A 15,993-nucleotide genomic window follows, 5' to 3' on the forward strand; every position below is an offset into this window, starting at 1 on the left:
CAAGTGCTCTTCACAGAAGCTAAACACGAGTATTGGTGACCAATGTAAATAATGAATAAATGGCAATTGAACACACTGTCAATGAAAAATTGTTACTTTGCTGATCAGAGTAGACCAACTGGACCCAAATTAGAACTATAAAGGCCCTTTTTCTCCTCAGATTTTGTTCAATCTATTGAATTGTTCCAACATTTAAATTTTTATTTCATATCTCCATCCACAATTTTTGGTTTTGAATGAAATTTTAAAGCAGATCTCTAGTCTGTAGATATTATAAATAGGCGGGCGAGGAACGGTAGACCAAAGCTAGATTATCGGGGAACTTTGGACACAGTGGCATCGGGGATTAAAGAGGCCTTTTGGGTGCAGATTGAAACTAACAACAGTCAAACAAAAACCAACCCAAGCCCGATTTGAACCCAACTCCAATACATTGTCTGGTCCTGTTGAGCTCAGGCCAAGTACCAGGCTCTAGAGCGAATCAGCCCTGTATTAACTTATGGTTGTGTCCGTCTTCAAGCTTTCACTGAGATTTATGGAGTTAGAAAGCACAGCAACAGGCCCTTAGTCCACAATGCCAGCCATTAAATGCTCATCTATATTAATTGTGATTTCGAGCACTTGGCCCTCAATCTGTTAGAGCTGGGCAATTCAAATGCTCATCCAAATATTTTTTACATATTAGAGTCTCTACCTTCACCATTCTGTCAGTGTATTCCAGATCGAAACTACCCTCTGGGTGAGAAAGATAATGCTCAGATCCCCTATAAACCTCCTATAACCAACCTTAAATGTGTAGCCTCTGTTTTTGGAGGCCACTACAATGGAAATCTCTTATGAATACCCCTCAATTTTGTACAATTTTACTAGATTTCTTCCCCTCCCTTGCCCCAGCCATCTCTACTCCAATTTCATTCATGTAGCCATGGCTATTCTCATTACCAGCAGCAACAACACAGCACGGTTAGGATGTTTTCAGATCACACCAAGTGGGTGGTATTGTAGATGGTGAATATGGTTGTCAAAAATTGCACCAGGATCCTGATCGGTTGGGCATGTGGGCTGAGGAATGATGGATTGAATTTAATATGGAGAAATGAGAGGTGTTGTAATTTGGGAGCACCAATATTGGCAGAACCTACACAGTGAACGGTGGGGCTCTGGGGAGAGTTGCAGAGCAGAGGGATCTGGGAATGCAGGTACATGGTTCGTTGAGTGGCATCACAGGTAGATTGGGTGGTCAAAAGGGTTTTTGGCACATTGGCCTTCATCAGTCAGAATACTGAGTATAGAAGTAGGAAGATCATGTTGTAGTTGTAGAAGACATAGTTGAGGCCGCATTTAGAGTATCAAATTCAGTTTTAGGCATAAAAGATGTCATCAAGCTGGAATTGGTGCAGTGTAGATTTCCAATTGCCAGGACTCGAGGGCCTGAGCTATGGGGAGATGTTAAGCAAGCTGGGACTTTATTCCCAGAGTGCAGGAGGATGAGGGATGATCTTACCGATGTATAAAATCACAAGGAATAGACCAGGTAGAAGCACAGTCTCTTGCCCAGAGTAGGGGAATCAAGAACCAGAGGACATAAGTTTAAGGTGAGAGGGGGATAGATTTAATAAGAATTGGTGGGGTAACTTTTTCACGCAAAGGGTGGTAGGTGTATGTAATGAGCTGCCAGAGGAGGTAGGTACTATCACAACATTGAAGGAACATTTAGACAGGCACATTGTTAGGGCAGGTTTAGAGGGATATGGGCCAAACACAGGGAGATGGGACGAGTGCAGACAGGACATGTTGGCTGGTGTGGAAACATTGGGCCAAAGAGCCTGCTTCCACGTTGTAAGACTATGACTAGATTTTTACATCATTGGTGAACATACTAATCATACACCCTCTATTTACATACATGTATATCTGCTTCCAGGGTGCCCAGTGATACACCACTGGATCTCTGCAGGTTTTAGCCACAGACCACTACTTCACCTGACCACTATTTGAGGACAGTGGCATAGCAGTTATTCAATCCTTATTGCTGAGTGGTCATGCTATGAGCCAGTTGGATTCCCCAAATGCTCAGTTATCCTCTCTTCCCAATAACCCAATAAATAGGAAGTTTAGACTTCATTGCCTTCCATCAGTGAGGAATGTGGGGAATCTGCCGTGGTGGATGTTTAAGTTAATTTTTATGTAGTTGTGTGACTTGTTGTTTTTTTTTAGTATGGCTGTATGGTAATTCGAGTTTCACTGTACCTTAATTGGTACACGTGACAATAAACTGACCTTTGAACCTTTTGGTAGGTTAATTGGTTCCCTGGACAGAAGGGAACTTATCACAGGGTTACAAGGAAATAATAAAGGGGAATTGGACCCGTGGAATGCTGCATAGCCTCCATCTGTGACACAGGAGGTAAACACCATGGTTATTTCCCAAGCCTCAGAACCATCAGTACCTCCTGACTCAGCTGAGAGCCCCTATCCTGCACACAACCTACAAGTCAAATCAAATTGTAATTCTCCTTTAAAAAAACGAGCTGACCCAACTCAAGGACATTTTTGTTCCAAATCTGACTCACTATTCATCACATATTGTCTTGTTTGGTTGGCCTTGGGTCAGATAGCCAAGTTCTGATAGACGAGATATCACTAATGGGGATGTTCTGTTACAGTCACACAGATAAGAGTGAAACCACTCAAGGGCACTGCAGCAAACTGGATAACAGACACAGCAAGCGGACCAGCACAAGAATCACAGACCATCTCAAATTGTGCTTGGCGAGAGTAGTACGGTCACATTCAGCGAATGCTATTTGGTGACTGTAACAGATTTTTTCCCCCCACCCGGTACTATAGAACAAGTATAAATATACAATCTCACACACACGCGTAGGGTATCATCTGCGCACAGATTGCTTGGTCTAAACAAGGGATCTTTTCTGCACATGATCAGTCTTCCTTACCACAAGGTTCTCATTTTGTTGCATCCCCCACCCGACCTTCCTTGAACTGCCTATCTGACCTGGTCTTAAAAGTTAGTGTGGTCTCTGTTTTAATGATTAACTCTGGCACACATTCCACAGGCTCACAGGCATTAGGAAAAAAAAAGCTTCACTCCATAAAAAATTTCCTGCTATTAAATTCTTAACCATTGGTACTACCTCCACCTCATCAGGCCATTTTCTGCACTAAAAAATAGCTTAAAGTATCTTCTACTCTTTTGCGGCAAAATAGTAACAAATCTGTTCTGCACTTCCAGCACCCTGTTGCCCCAACATGTTTCCTATGATGTGGAGATCAAAACTACACACAGTACATTTATAGTTATGCTCAAGTTGAATATTGGCTCCTCATTAGATAAAGTTTAAATATGACTTAACAAAAAACCTGAAAGCCATTATGCTTGCTACAGCCTATTCACTGAAGGAATTCATGCAAGTAAATTCAGATCTGCAATATGAAAGAACAGAGAGGTTGGAACACAGCTGCTCATTTTATACATCACGATTGTTTCAATCACATAGAGTCATAGAGTGGAAACAGGCTCCTCGGCCCAACTCGCCCACACCGGCCAACAATGTTCCAGCTACCCTAGTCACACTTGCCTGTACTTGGTCCATATCCCTCCAAACCTGTCCTATCCATGTACCTGTCTAACTGTTTCTTAAACGATGGGATAGTCCCAGCATCAACTACCTCCTCTGGCAGCTTGTTCCATACACTCACCACCCTCTGTGTGAAAAAGTTACCCCTTGCATTCCTATTAAATCTTTTCCCCTTCACCTTGAACCTATGTCCTCTGGTCCTCGATTCCCCTACTCTGGGTAAAAGACTGGGTAAAACATCAAGATGCTTTTTAGTCAGTGAAGTACTGTTGAAACGTTGAGTGTCAAAACTGTAATGTAGGAACCTCTGCACCGAGTTTGAAAAGAGCAAGGAGAAATATTGGCCAGGATTAACTTTCAGAAAAAGACCAGTTTTAACAAGAGAAAAAGTAGTTTATCAGGTCTATTCAAGAAATTATCCAAATCCTAAAGAACCTACACCCATTTTTTTGTGAATACAAGGAATTGCAAATATTAATGTACAAGAGTTCCCCCAGTTCTCAACTGTCACCCCACCAGCCACCACATCCCATTCATCATCCTCCGCCATTTCCATCATCTGCAACATGATCCCAGAAGTCCCATCTTTTCATTCTCATCCGTTTTCGCCTTCTGCAGGGAACACTCCCTCCACAACTCCTTGGTTCACTCATACCTTCCCACCCAAATCACCCCCTTCCCAGGTACTTTTGCCAGCAAGACCAAGTATAGACTCGCTGATTATTTCACCAAACACATGCTTTCAGTCCGCCAACTGGATCTCCCGGTATCCAAACACTTTAACTCCCTTTCCCATAGTGACCCCTCAGTCCCCGACTTCTCCATTGCCAGAGTGAAGCCACATGCAAACTGGAGGAATAACATCTGTATTTTGCTTGTGAGGCTTATAACCCAACGGTATAATAATTGAATTCTCCAATTTTAAGCAACTACAAAACCCTCCCCCTCCTTCCCCCCAACCCCTCTCCACTGTGTCCCACCTGGACTTGCATCCATTTTTCCCCTCCCTCCTACCTACATTCTTTTCTGTAGCTTCACAATTTGCAATTTTTCAATCCTTCTGTGTCTCGCCTTCTGCCATTTCATCTCTGGCTTTTGTCCACCATCTGCCTATAAGAAGCCCCCCTTCACCTGTATCATCCCATTACTTGCCAGGCCCTTTCCCCACCCCTCCTCTCTTCCCGCTTGCTATCTCTCCTCCTCCCCCCACAATCCTTCTGAATGGTCCTGACCCTCAGCGTCACCCATCCATGTTTTTCAGATTCAGGACAGCTTCTTCCCCACTGTTATCAGGCTACTGAACAGCTCTCTCATGATCCAAGTGTGTGGTGCCAATCTTTCAACTTACCGCCTTAACCTATCTGATCTCCCGGTTGTTCAGCATTTTAACTCCCCCTCCCATTCCCAATCTGACCTTTCTATCCTGAGCCTCCTCCATTGTCAGAGTGAGGCTCAGCGCAAATTGGAGGAACACCTCATATTTCGCTTGGGTAACTTACACCCCAGCGCTATGAACATTGACTTCTCTAACTTCAAAAAATCCTTGCTTTCCCTCTCTCCATCCCCTCCCGCTTCCCAGTTCTCCCACCAGTCTTACTGTCTCCGACTACATTCTATCTCTATCCCGCTCTCCCCTTACATCAGTCTGAAGAAGGGCCTCGACCTGAAATGTCACCCATTCCTTTTCTCCAGAGATGTTGCCTGTCCCGCTGAGTTACTCCAGCATATTGTGTCTACCTTCCAACTTACCGCACTGTGTCCCCTACACTTTATTTTATCCACTGTGGGTCCAAGGCTGTAACGCTATAACATTATGTCCTGCACTATGTTCACCACCTGTTGGTCTTGTGTATGACTTAATTGTAGTCATGTATAGTATGATTTGACTGGATAGCAGCAAACAAAGCATTTCCCTGCATCTCGACACTCGTTCCTCTGCTTCATTTACTTCATCGATTCATCAAATTTCAAGCTCATCAACGTCTACTGCCATTTTCTGACCATTGTTTCTCATTCTCCAAATCCTTGGCTTGCTAATATTTCTGACATTTTTTTGTGACTTCTGCCATGAAGTAGCACATAAAGTCATTGTTTAATTTTTGTGTCATTTTCTTATTTTCCCCCGTTATAAATTCTTCCAGCTACAAGTAAGGAACCCGCAGTTACACTTAAAAAGCTTTAAATTTTTATCTACACAAGTTCTTAATATTATCATAATCCTTTCTACCTACCCTCCCGCCCCCCACCTCCCAATAAAATCTTGGCGCTCCTTTAACAGCGTGCACCTAATCTTTGTGCCTACTGCTATTTCCTACTGTATCTCTAAATCAAGGAAGTGTGGCTTGCAATTTAGATTTTTTTTAGATTTGTCTGGCTGACAAAAAAAGAAAGCGAACAAATCGCATCTCTCAGCATATCCCCTAAGTGGCATGATCTCTAAGACTGCAGCCTTTCCTCAGTACTACAGTGGAGTCTAAATTTTTATGGATTTCAATCCAAGGCTTTAGGGGGGATGGGGAAGGATATTCAGCATCTGCCACTATGCTAATTAATTTCTGTGGAAAACTCGAGATGGGTTCAGTAAGCTTTTTTCATCACTGGATTTTCAGCAATGGAATAGGATAATACATCATAACCCATCAATATGTCCACAGAAAACATTTAAATGCATTTTTCCCACTTCTTAAAACAACTATACACTCAAACCAGAAGAATGAATAATTAACCTGCCACGGAGCTGACTGCATCAATTGAACATAGCTATTTGGTGACCCCCCACCCATTCAAAAAGAGTGAAAGTGTAAATTGTCTCTGCTTGAATGTCCAGTGATTGATGTGCGAATATAGCTTCAACATTGCAGTCATTTCTGTTGACAACTGCAAATGGAGAGCATTTTGTTGCCATCTGAAACGAATGATTTACAGAAATCATTAGCCAACCTTCTAAAACTTGAAGTGCCCCATGATTAACAATATTTTACAAAATCTATTAAAAACTTTGCTTCTAGCCAAATGTAGAGATTGATTAAGTACAGAAATTGAACACCATCCCAAGCCCTTTCAGTTATAAGACCGATCGACTTAGTCACCTGGTCAAACTCCTACACAACACCCAGGGTAGAAATTAAGTGTTTTGAATAAAATTGTATTCCGAAGAAGAAAAAATTATTATGTCTAGAGATAATGTTATAATACCTTTATAAAATAACCTTAATAAGTTTAATAAAAATGGCAACAATAAAATTAGTGGATAAACTGCCAGATTTCACTATGTTACTGCAGTAACATAGACATCACTAATGGGCAAAGATTTCTATGATTTTCTGAGCAGCTCCATCAGAAACAAGACACTTGTGTATCTAACTGAAAACCAAAAACCATGCCACACAAATGCATTGCAATTTCGCAAAAAAATGGTTCTGCATTGCTCTAATTTCATTCTTACCATCAGGAAGGTGGTATAGGAATCTGAAAGCCTTGACCGCCTGGTTCAAGAAGAGCTTCTTCCCAACAATCATCAAGCTCTTGAACATGATGCAATACTAACTTCAGGTAGGTTTAGGTTTATTGTCAAATGTACTGGGGTACAGTGAAAAGCTTTGGCTTGCAACGTATCCAACAAAATGTGAGATAGCACCGTCGCAATAAAACAAGTCAGTTAAAGAGCTTCAAATTAGAATAAAAGGGGACTTTGGGTCTGAAATTCTTTTACATAGCAGTGAATATGCATATGCAGTGGAATTAACCCCAAAATCCAATCACTACAAATAAAGTATCAGCTGGGAGATTTCAGTAGGTCAATATTCCACATCCATCTTTGTGGCAGTAGTGCCGTTTTTTTCTATGGATGGGGGGGGGGAGTTCATTATTGTTTGCATGTCCTCTCATGAAGTGAGTGAGATGTGCAACATTCCATCAATTGCCTTGGCAGCCATTTAGCTAACATTAATGGATTTAATTCCAAATCAGCCGCTGAGTTCTAGGCTTTGGCAAAGCCCATTGTGCAACAAGTAATGTACTGGTGTAGACGAGCGATTTGAGTATTTGATGCTGACAATGTGTGCTTGGAATAGACAGACTAACAATCCTGCGTTCAACACAAGCCTAATTGATCAGTTCAGACCAAAACGAAGATACACGTTCTAAAAGTCTTAGCCGAACACATCTCTTCCTCCAAACCAAAAAGCTTAGCATTTCCACACAATAAAACTAGTGTGACCTTCTTGTTTTCAAACCCAATCTCATATTCCATGAGAAGATGGACACAAAATGCTGGAGTAACACAGCGGGCCAGGCAGCATCCAAGGAGAAAGGGAATAGGTGATGTTTCTGGTCGAGACCCTTCATCAGACTGAGAGTCAGGTAGGGGGAAACTGGAGGTACATAACAATACAGAGCCTGCATCGATGACTCAGGAAAGGTGGAGCCCACATTGGTACAGTGTTGGCATATTCCATGCAATATATTGAATTCTATCCATTTTCACTTCCCATTCTAACCCCAGATATTTTGGCAGCTTTCTTGACAAGACAGTGACACAAAATGCTGGAGTAACGCAATGGGTAAGCAGCATCCCTGGTCAAGATCCTTCTTCAGACTTGAACAAGACAGTACTTTATTAAAAGCATCAAATTAATAAAACTCCCAATTTGATGCAAAACAAGACAAAAAGATAACCATAGAGTTTGTGAAAAGCAACTTACGCAAGGCTCCCAACTGGTTCTGGATGTGTATGAAGGTTATTTGTTCCCTTCACTCCTGCATGGTGGCTGCAGCACACAAATAATATTTTCCATGCACGATGTTGACATTAAAACAATTCCTGCAAACTCTGGGTACTCGTTACTTTCATCAGAAGAGAGAGTAGAGGTGGGAAGGGGAATCTCTTCAAACAATTTCAGTATCAAGCACCATTATATTTTCAAGGTTTGCATATTCCAGTGCAGCTTTCAGACCTGTATAGCACAGTTAGTGGAAACAAAGTAAGTGTTAAAACTTTTTTTAAAAACCCAATTAGAATGCAAACGATCAGTCGGGTTCAAAGTATACCCAATTGTGAGCATTAGCAAATAAAAATAAACCTGCAAATGACATTGGTTACATTCAAAGTCATAAGAGCAGAACCACGAGTCTGAAATACTTCCACAAAAGTTTTATCACAGCCCATCTGGTGTAGAGCACCATTTGTTTACCTCAATTCTAATAAAAACATGCTACCACAGTATATTCCATTCATACAATGTTAACTCACACAAGTGCCTACAAGGCAGCCAGATGTGTTGATCTTCTTGAACATAACTCGATCAAAAACCACAGCCCTTCCAGGACTTAGCAAAGAGAAATCAGGGCAACGCCCCAAGTAAAATTTTAAAGCACAAATCAGAGACAAAGAAAAACTTAAATGGAAAAATACTCGATTCATATTCACCACAGCTAATTTGCAAAAGACAGCAGCGCTCCAGTTGAAAAGCACACACAGGTAGAAAGCTATTAACATTAGAGAAACCAGTGCAATGCCTGCACTGCAGCAGATAGCAACCAGCAAAGGAGAGCGATGACTGCAGCAAGCATGATGTAATAAAATATCCAACCTCCTCTTTCAGCTGCAAACATTTGGTGCAATTCATGGCCACTTTTACAGTGACTTAAACTACAAGTTCACACTGAACATAAAGATCTGTGAAATCAAACTGTTTAGAGTTTGTAGTACACAAGTGGGGGAAACTAATTTTTGCCAGTCAGTACGAGCTGATATTTTCAGTAGAACTACAAGTCAATGATTTATGAACATAACTAGCAGCTGTAAAATGACAAAAATATTTACCAGGCAACTGGGAAGTTTTCCCCTTTACATAAAAATACTAATTAAAACAAGCCATGATTTTGAAAATGTGATAAGCTACTATTTATACTACTGTTAAGTTAACCCAAAATAAATGAAAATTTTCATTATCAGAAACATTTATGATTCCATTCCCATTTAAAGATCATTTGGTTCCCAAGCTAAAATTATATTGACAATTACTACCATTTTGCACATGTCAAAAAACAGAAGAATGAAAGCCCAAAATGGTTGTCCATGTCTTATTAGCCAGAATTCATAAGGCCATGTGAAAATTTCACTCATCTCCTTCTATCCTCCGTTATTTGAGTATTAACCTGAAACTAATATTAATCATTGGCTGCATCTGCTCTGTGCAACAAAAAAAAAACTCCAAAACATTCGCAAAATAGGTGATCATAAGCTTGGCAATCTTTAAAAAGCGTAAAATTGTTGTTCTTTTGAAAATAAATTCAGGAAATGAAAAGCAACTTTACAACATTTTCGTATTTACTTCACATTCACAAACAAACACAAGATCTATCAGAAAATAATGATTACCGTCACCTCTGGAATTGCTGTTAGGAAATACAAGTTATCTCATAACACAGTACATAATAGCCCACCTTATTTTGAAAGGCAGCCTGGAAGTAAGACCACACAGTGAAAGGATACACTGTAACTTCAAGATTACCACCTTTATGCTGTTGGACAAACAATCTGGCCAACACCAGGACGTGTTGAGTTCCAGCTTCCTCCAAATGAACAGTGAGAAGAAGAGAACCATTGTTAACTGCAGAATACCAGCACATATGGCAGTCATCCAGATTCTGATGTAGGCAGAGCATGGGAGGCTTCAAATAAGTTCTAAATGGAGCTAAACAATGTAGAACCCTCAAATAGTCCCACTGACCTTATGATAGAGACAGGATCAGTAGAGCAACAGCTGAAAGACGATTAAGTCAAAGATGCTTAACTAGTCAAATGGGCTCTAATAAATGCCCCAAAATCTTCGCAACAATTTCCCGTTAGCTAAGCGGAGTCCAACCCATTGTCTGGTTCTCTTCTAGCTCTCACCAACGCTATTTAACATCTTCCCAAATTAAACTATAAAAAATAGGATTAGTCTGTTCCAAAAACCAAAATCCAATCAAAAACTTGTTAAAACATCAGTAAGGGATGAATGGAAAAGACAAGATGGAAGTGCTTTTGGAAATGCTCAGTCTGATGAAGTGTCGTTGACCTTTATGTTAACTATTTCTCACCCATGGATGCTCCCTGGTCTGATGAGTTTGTTTCTATCTAGTTTTTATTATAGGTCTTTATTTGCACCTGCATATTGTTTTCAATTTATGACATGGCTGGTGTTCTGTGAGAATTATTTTTTGTTTATAAAAAGGAGATGATTGTTGTAGGATTGTTAAAATTTTTCCCACAGCTACAAAAAAAAAATGGAATTACTTTTAGTTCAGGAAATAGGGGCTCTAAATTAACCCTAGTGTGTAGGAGCGGATGAGAAAATGGGATAAAAAGTGTGAAGGGTGATCAGTGGTCAGCGTGGACTTGCTGGGCCAAACGGTCTGTTTCTATGCTGAGATTCTAAACTATTGTTGCTGCTGTCGAGTTTGTATTCACAAAATAATCATACAAAACCACGGACATCATATGTAATTAAGTAATCTGCACTCAAAGGACCAAAGAGACACAAATCAAAGCTGCATATAAAACATTTTAAATTATAGATTATCCTACACATAATTATATACACACAATTTTAATTTCACTTTTGGCTCAGATGAATAAGTAAACAGTATGGCAAGTTAGAAACCAGGATTACATCAAATTATATTTATAATTTATATTTAAGCAGAGGAACATGGCTCTCATTATACCAACCAGTAAGGATAGAGGAACTTAATGGAAGCCAAAATGGATAGACATTTGGGAGACATTTAAATTGGCAAATATGGTTGTGCTTTCAGTAGGTAACCACACAGATTGATAGATTTTGTCGATATGAACTTCTGTAATGTTCCAAAGGTCCAGAAGGTGAAGGTGCATGCAAACAAAGCATTTCACTGTACATATGTACATGTGACTATAAATTATAATTGAAGGCATAAGGAATCAGAGGCGTATTGGTGAGCTGAATCTAAAATTACCTGGGTGATAAGACAACAGAACATAATGGTGGATGGGTACATTTCTGAATAGACATCTGTAACAAGTGGCATACCACAGGAATCAGTGCTGGGACCTTCCTACATGGGAATGTTGATGGTGTGATTATTACGTTTGCAAATGGATCAAAAATTGAGAGTCAAATAAAAAGATGATTGTTTTAAAATACAATAGGACACCCAACAGCTAGAAAGTTGAGTGGAGCAATGGGTGATTGAATTTAATCAAAACAAGTGGCAGGTAATGCACTTTGGGAGGATACATTTGGTTGAAACATATAGCGTAAAAACACAGAGCATTCACTTCATCTGTGCCCCTCATGATCTTGTATTCCTATTCTACATTACCTCCGGCTTTATGACCTTCCAAGATCTCAATGCTATCATGAATTCCCAAATTAACTTGCTTCACCACCATTCAGTCGCTGAGACCTCAAACACAAATTAATTTCTTAAACTTAATCTCCATGACATTCTTTCAAAGCTAGCTTCATCCAAGAACTGAAAACTTAAACATATTACTGATCCAACTGTCTTACTGTTTGAGGATTTCTTGCACTTTATCATCTCAATTTATTCAGTATTTTAAAAAAAACATGGATTATTCTTTAAATATGGCAACGATTATGGAAACAAACCAAAAGAACATTCACCCGAAACAGCAAATGAGTGACATTTTCTGGATTCCTTTAAAATATTACAATGCAGCCTCAGCAGTCTAAATAGGGATCAGATGTTCAAATCAAAATCAAAGTTTGAACTCCCATTACAACATTTTGTTATCTGCAGTGTTATTTTTATTGAATGGCATACATCAGTAACCGTCTAAACACATAATTCCAAAGTGTAAATTCATTGCAGCAAGTTTTGTTTACACCAATACTCGCCATTTTATGTTAGTTTTGTGATGTGCACAAAGGCCACCAGCTTCGTCCGAATACCACTCAATGAAAAATTTAAAGCTCACCATTCAACTTGAAGAGCCAACATAATCAAGGACTACGAAACTGGTCATTCTCTGTTCCCTTCTTCCATCAGGCAGAAGGTACAAAGACTTGCAAGCACGCCACACCAGACTCAGGAACAAGCTTCTTCCCTGCTGTTTGATTCTTAAATAGATCTCTCATGCGCCAAGGTTGAATTCCCATTCTACCTCTTTGTGGCACTTTTAAAATAATCTGCACTCTCTCTTTCGCTGCAACACTATATTCTGCACTACTTTCTCTTTAGCATTACTGATGTACTCATAAATTACCTAGATAGGACACAAAAGTTTTCCCACTATCTCAGTACGTGTGACAATAACTAATCTATGACCTCTAGTTTTAAACTCCCCGAACACAGGGAAAGACCACCTTTAGACCACAACTGTGATCATTCACCTTATGTTTCACCTTACTATTATATTATATATATTATCATATATATTCACCTTCCCGCAAAGAGCACATCACAGAACAAACAAATCAAAAGAGGACACACAAAATCTTTTCTTTCAAATTAAAAGGGAAAATTCTTCATATGCAAAAGAAAAAAGTTTTAGATTTCTATTGGAGGTGACTGCAGGCCATTCTGCAAGCAATGATCAAGGCAATAGATCCAGTGGCCCATCGCCATACAGATGTCCTTTTGACGGGTCACTGCTTTCAAAGGCCTTAGTACTGTTTTGAGCAAAGATCTTGAAAAGGTACGAGGTGACGTATTTAATAAAGTAAATATTTTTAAAACAGATTTAATTTTCAATAAAGTTCTAAACCTCACTTTTTGTGAAGCATCCCAACAAGAAATCATACCAAAGCCTTAGAAAGTTTGCTATAGAAACAGACTGGAATATTACAGCAATTAAAGGCAATTTTCACAAGGAGGTGTGCGATTCGGGTTATTCTCCTTACAGAACAGAGGAGAGAATTTGATAGGAGTGCACAAAATTATAGGATTCATGAAAATGAAACAATGAACAGCTTTCTGTGATACAGTTGGGGGGTAAGCAGTAACTGGACAGATTTAAAGGAATTAACAAAAGGAGGAATAAGGCAATAAGTGTCTTTTTGGTGGTTTTGGTACACTAGTTATTTCCCTACCTGAAATGAGACAACAATCATTATCGAAATACAAAAATCATAAATCCATGAAGGGGCAAATTGGGGAGCTCTTCCAAAGATAATGGGATGAATAGCTGTCTTGTGCGCTAAAATCAGTATTCGGCCAATTTCACATGTGTGTTTGCTATCAGCAAATCTGCCCCATTAGCTACATTACAAGTGTGACTACATTTTAAATTCACTTGATTGATTGCAAACTACTTTGAGGGTTGCAAAACAAACAAGAAAAAACAGTATTTTTTTCTTCTACTTCTTCAGTTACCTCGTGGAAGGCCCCAATGCAGCATCACTTATACTTCCCGCCTTTACTCCTGAAAGTAACCACGAGAGTCTGCCTGAACATGTAGCAAAGTCTTTAAGTGAAACCATGTGTAAATTCCATTTCACACACCACAGCAGCATCTATTCCCATAGATAAATTTAGTACACAGTATTTTTGTAACACACTTTTTGATCGATGATTTAATTATGTGCAACTGATAGACTAATTATGAAACCATGGACAGGTGACAACTTTTTGGTCCATCATGTATTGCAATATTTCTATCCATTTAAAATAGTATTTAAAAATCCACAATGGGCCAAAACTATACATGCAAGCAGAGTAGGAACTCCAGCCAATAACAGCTTAGATAAGTGGTGTTCCACATATCTGTTTCCCAGATGGCCCGAGCTCAGGATTGAGAGACCATCTGCTAAACAATGTACAACTGGGATGTTTTTCCAAGTGCCTCTTCTGTATATATCTGGGCATATCTCCACTTCTCTACATGTACACCACATACATCCATTGGGGAACATTAAAAAAACTAAAATAGTCTTGCATTTGTTCTATGGTCATATCACGACACTTTTAATCACTTAATTGTCATGTTCAGAGATGTCTTGAGAATTTAAGCTTAACTAATTTGATAAATATAGGCCAAATATATGCAGCAAATAATAAATAAGCCAGTGGACAATAGAAATGGCTATCACATCCCATCTATGGAAGCTACAGGATTCAGCTACATTGCAACAGGCATTGTGTCATCAGTAATGTCTTAAAAACTGTTACCTTTGCCCAAGCAACTCTTAACACAAGGGTTTTTAGTGCTCCTAGCAAAGTTTGAAGGGTGCAAATTAACTTATATCATTCTTTCCCCATCATTTACTCTACCCAAAGATAATGTGAAGCAAGCACCAAATAAAAAACACTTAGATTGGATGTAGACATGGAAACTTGCATTGATCCATAGTACAAATCTCCCAAGATTCATGTGTGTTAGATTCTCCCTCAAAGTAGCAAAATCGCACCAGAACTCACATAACGATAACCAACATGGAGAGCTGAAGCAGTAAAACTTCAAGTCCTAACTTCAGCAGCTTTAGTATTCCATGCAAGTTGGTTGGACACCTCCAAAGTCTATTGTTTGCACCACAACTAATAGGCAACACTCAAACTAGCATTAAGCGGCAACAGATTCATTGCATGGTGGTGACCCTGTCAGCAATTCCCCTTTTGAGCTATTGTTCTAGCCGGCTGACCATTCAGCAGCCTCAGAGCAAAGACATGCTCACCTGCAAACTTATTACACTCGCCAGTGTCCAGCGAACCCACCAAACCGTGCCTAGATCTCCCATAAACAATCCCCCCATGGCCTCACGTTTCCCCAAGGCCGTCTTGTGTCTGCACCGTTCTCCTCAGAGCAGGTCAAGGTTATCTCTCAACCTCATTGCCACAATCTCTTTCCAAGCAGCAGTTCTCTGCCAATCTGAAGCATACCATTGTGTAAGAGGCCAATTGGGCATGCATTTGCAAGAATATTTCATTTACTTTGATTTTGAAAGAGAAGCTGGCATCTTGGGTAAAGGGATTTGGCACAGTGGCACAGCTGTAGAGTAGCTGCCTTACAGAGGCAGAGACCCAGGTTCGACTAACTACAGATGCTGTCTGTATAGAGTTTGCACATTCTCCATAACCCGTATGGGTTTTCGCCAGATGATCCGGTTTCCTCCCACATTCCAAAGACATGCAAGTTTGAAGGTCAATTGCTTTTGTAAAATTGTCCCTAGTGTGTAGGGTACAACTAGTTTATGGGTGATTGCTGGTCGGCTTGGACACGTGAGCCGCAGGACCAGTTTCCACGCTGGATTTCTAAACTAAACATTAGTGACTTCCCCCAAATTACCCTTCTTAACATTCGCAGCTGCCACATTGACGTAGTCAATTCCCTACCAGAGAGGGAAATCTTCATTAGGAGACTGAAAAATAAAAGTCCCCAAAACAAACCATACTATCACCCTGAACG

The 15,993-nt window shown here is 39.9% G+C and overlaps 1 protein-coding gene and 1 non-coding gene across 5 annotated transcripts in view; both read right to left on the bottom strand.

Annotated features, from left to right (window-relative positions):
* kank1a (KN motif and ankyrin repeat domains 1a) overlaps positions 1 to 15,993 on the bottom strand; it is a 226,973-nt gene that overhangs the window by 196,085 nt on the left and 14,895 nt on the right. The window contains exons 1-2 of one of the 4 annotated variants that reach the window (XM_078396074.1): positions 9,028 to 9,115; positions 8,303 to 8,554 (exon numbers count right to left, since the gene is read on the bottom strand). The exons of 2 other annotated variants lie outside the window; for them this stretch is intronic. The gene's annotated coding sequence lies outside the window, so the exon portion shown is untranslated. Of the gene's footprint in view, positions 1 to 8,302; positions 8,555 to 8,850; positions 8,927 to 9,027; positions 9,116 to 15,993 lie in introns of those variants that run through there. One more of the 4 variants, XM_078396075.1, reaches the window with a different exon arrangement.
* LOC144592523 (small nucleolar RNA SNORD98) lies at positions 6,173 to 6,237 on the bottom strand. Its single transcript, XR_013547147.1, has one exon. It is a non-coding gene; the product is annotated as a small nucleolar RNA SNORD98 (small nucleolar RNA).

The sequence above is a fragment of the Rhinoraja longicauda genome, chromosome 3 (assembly GCF_053455715.1).
Source record: "Rhinoraja longicauda isolate Sanriku21f chromosome 3, sRhiLon1.1, whole genome shotgun sequence".
Classification (NCBI taxonomy): Eukaryota; Metazoa; Chordata; class Chondrichthyes; order Rajiformes; family Arhynchobatidae; genus Rhinoraja; species Rhinoraja longicauda.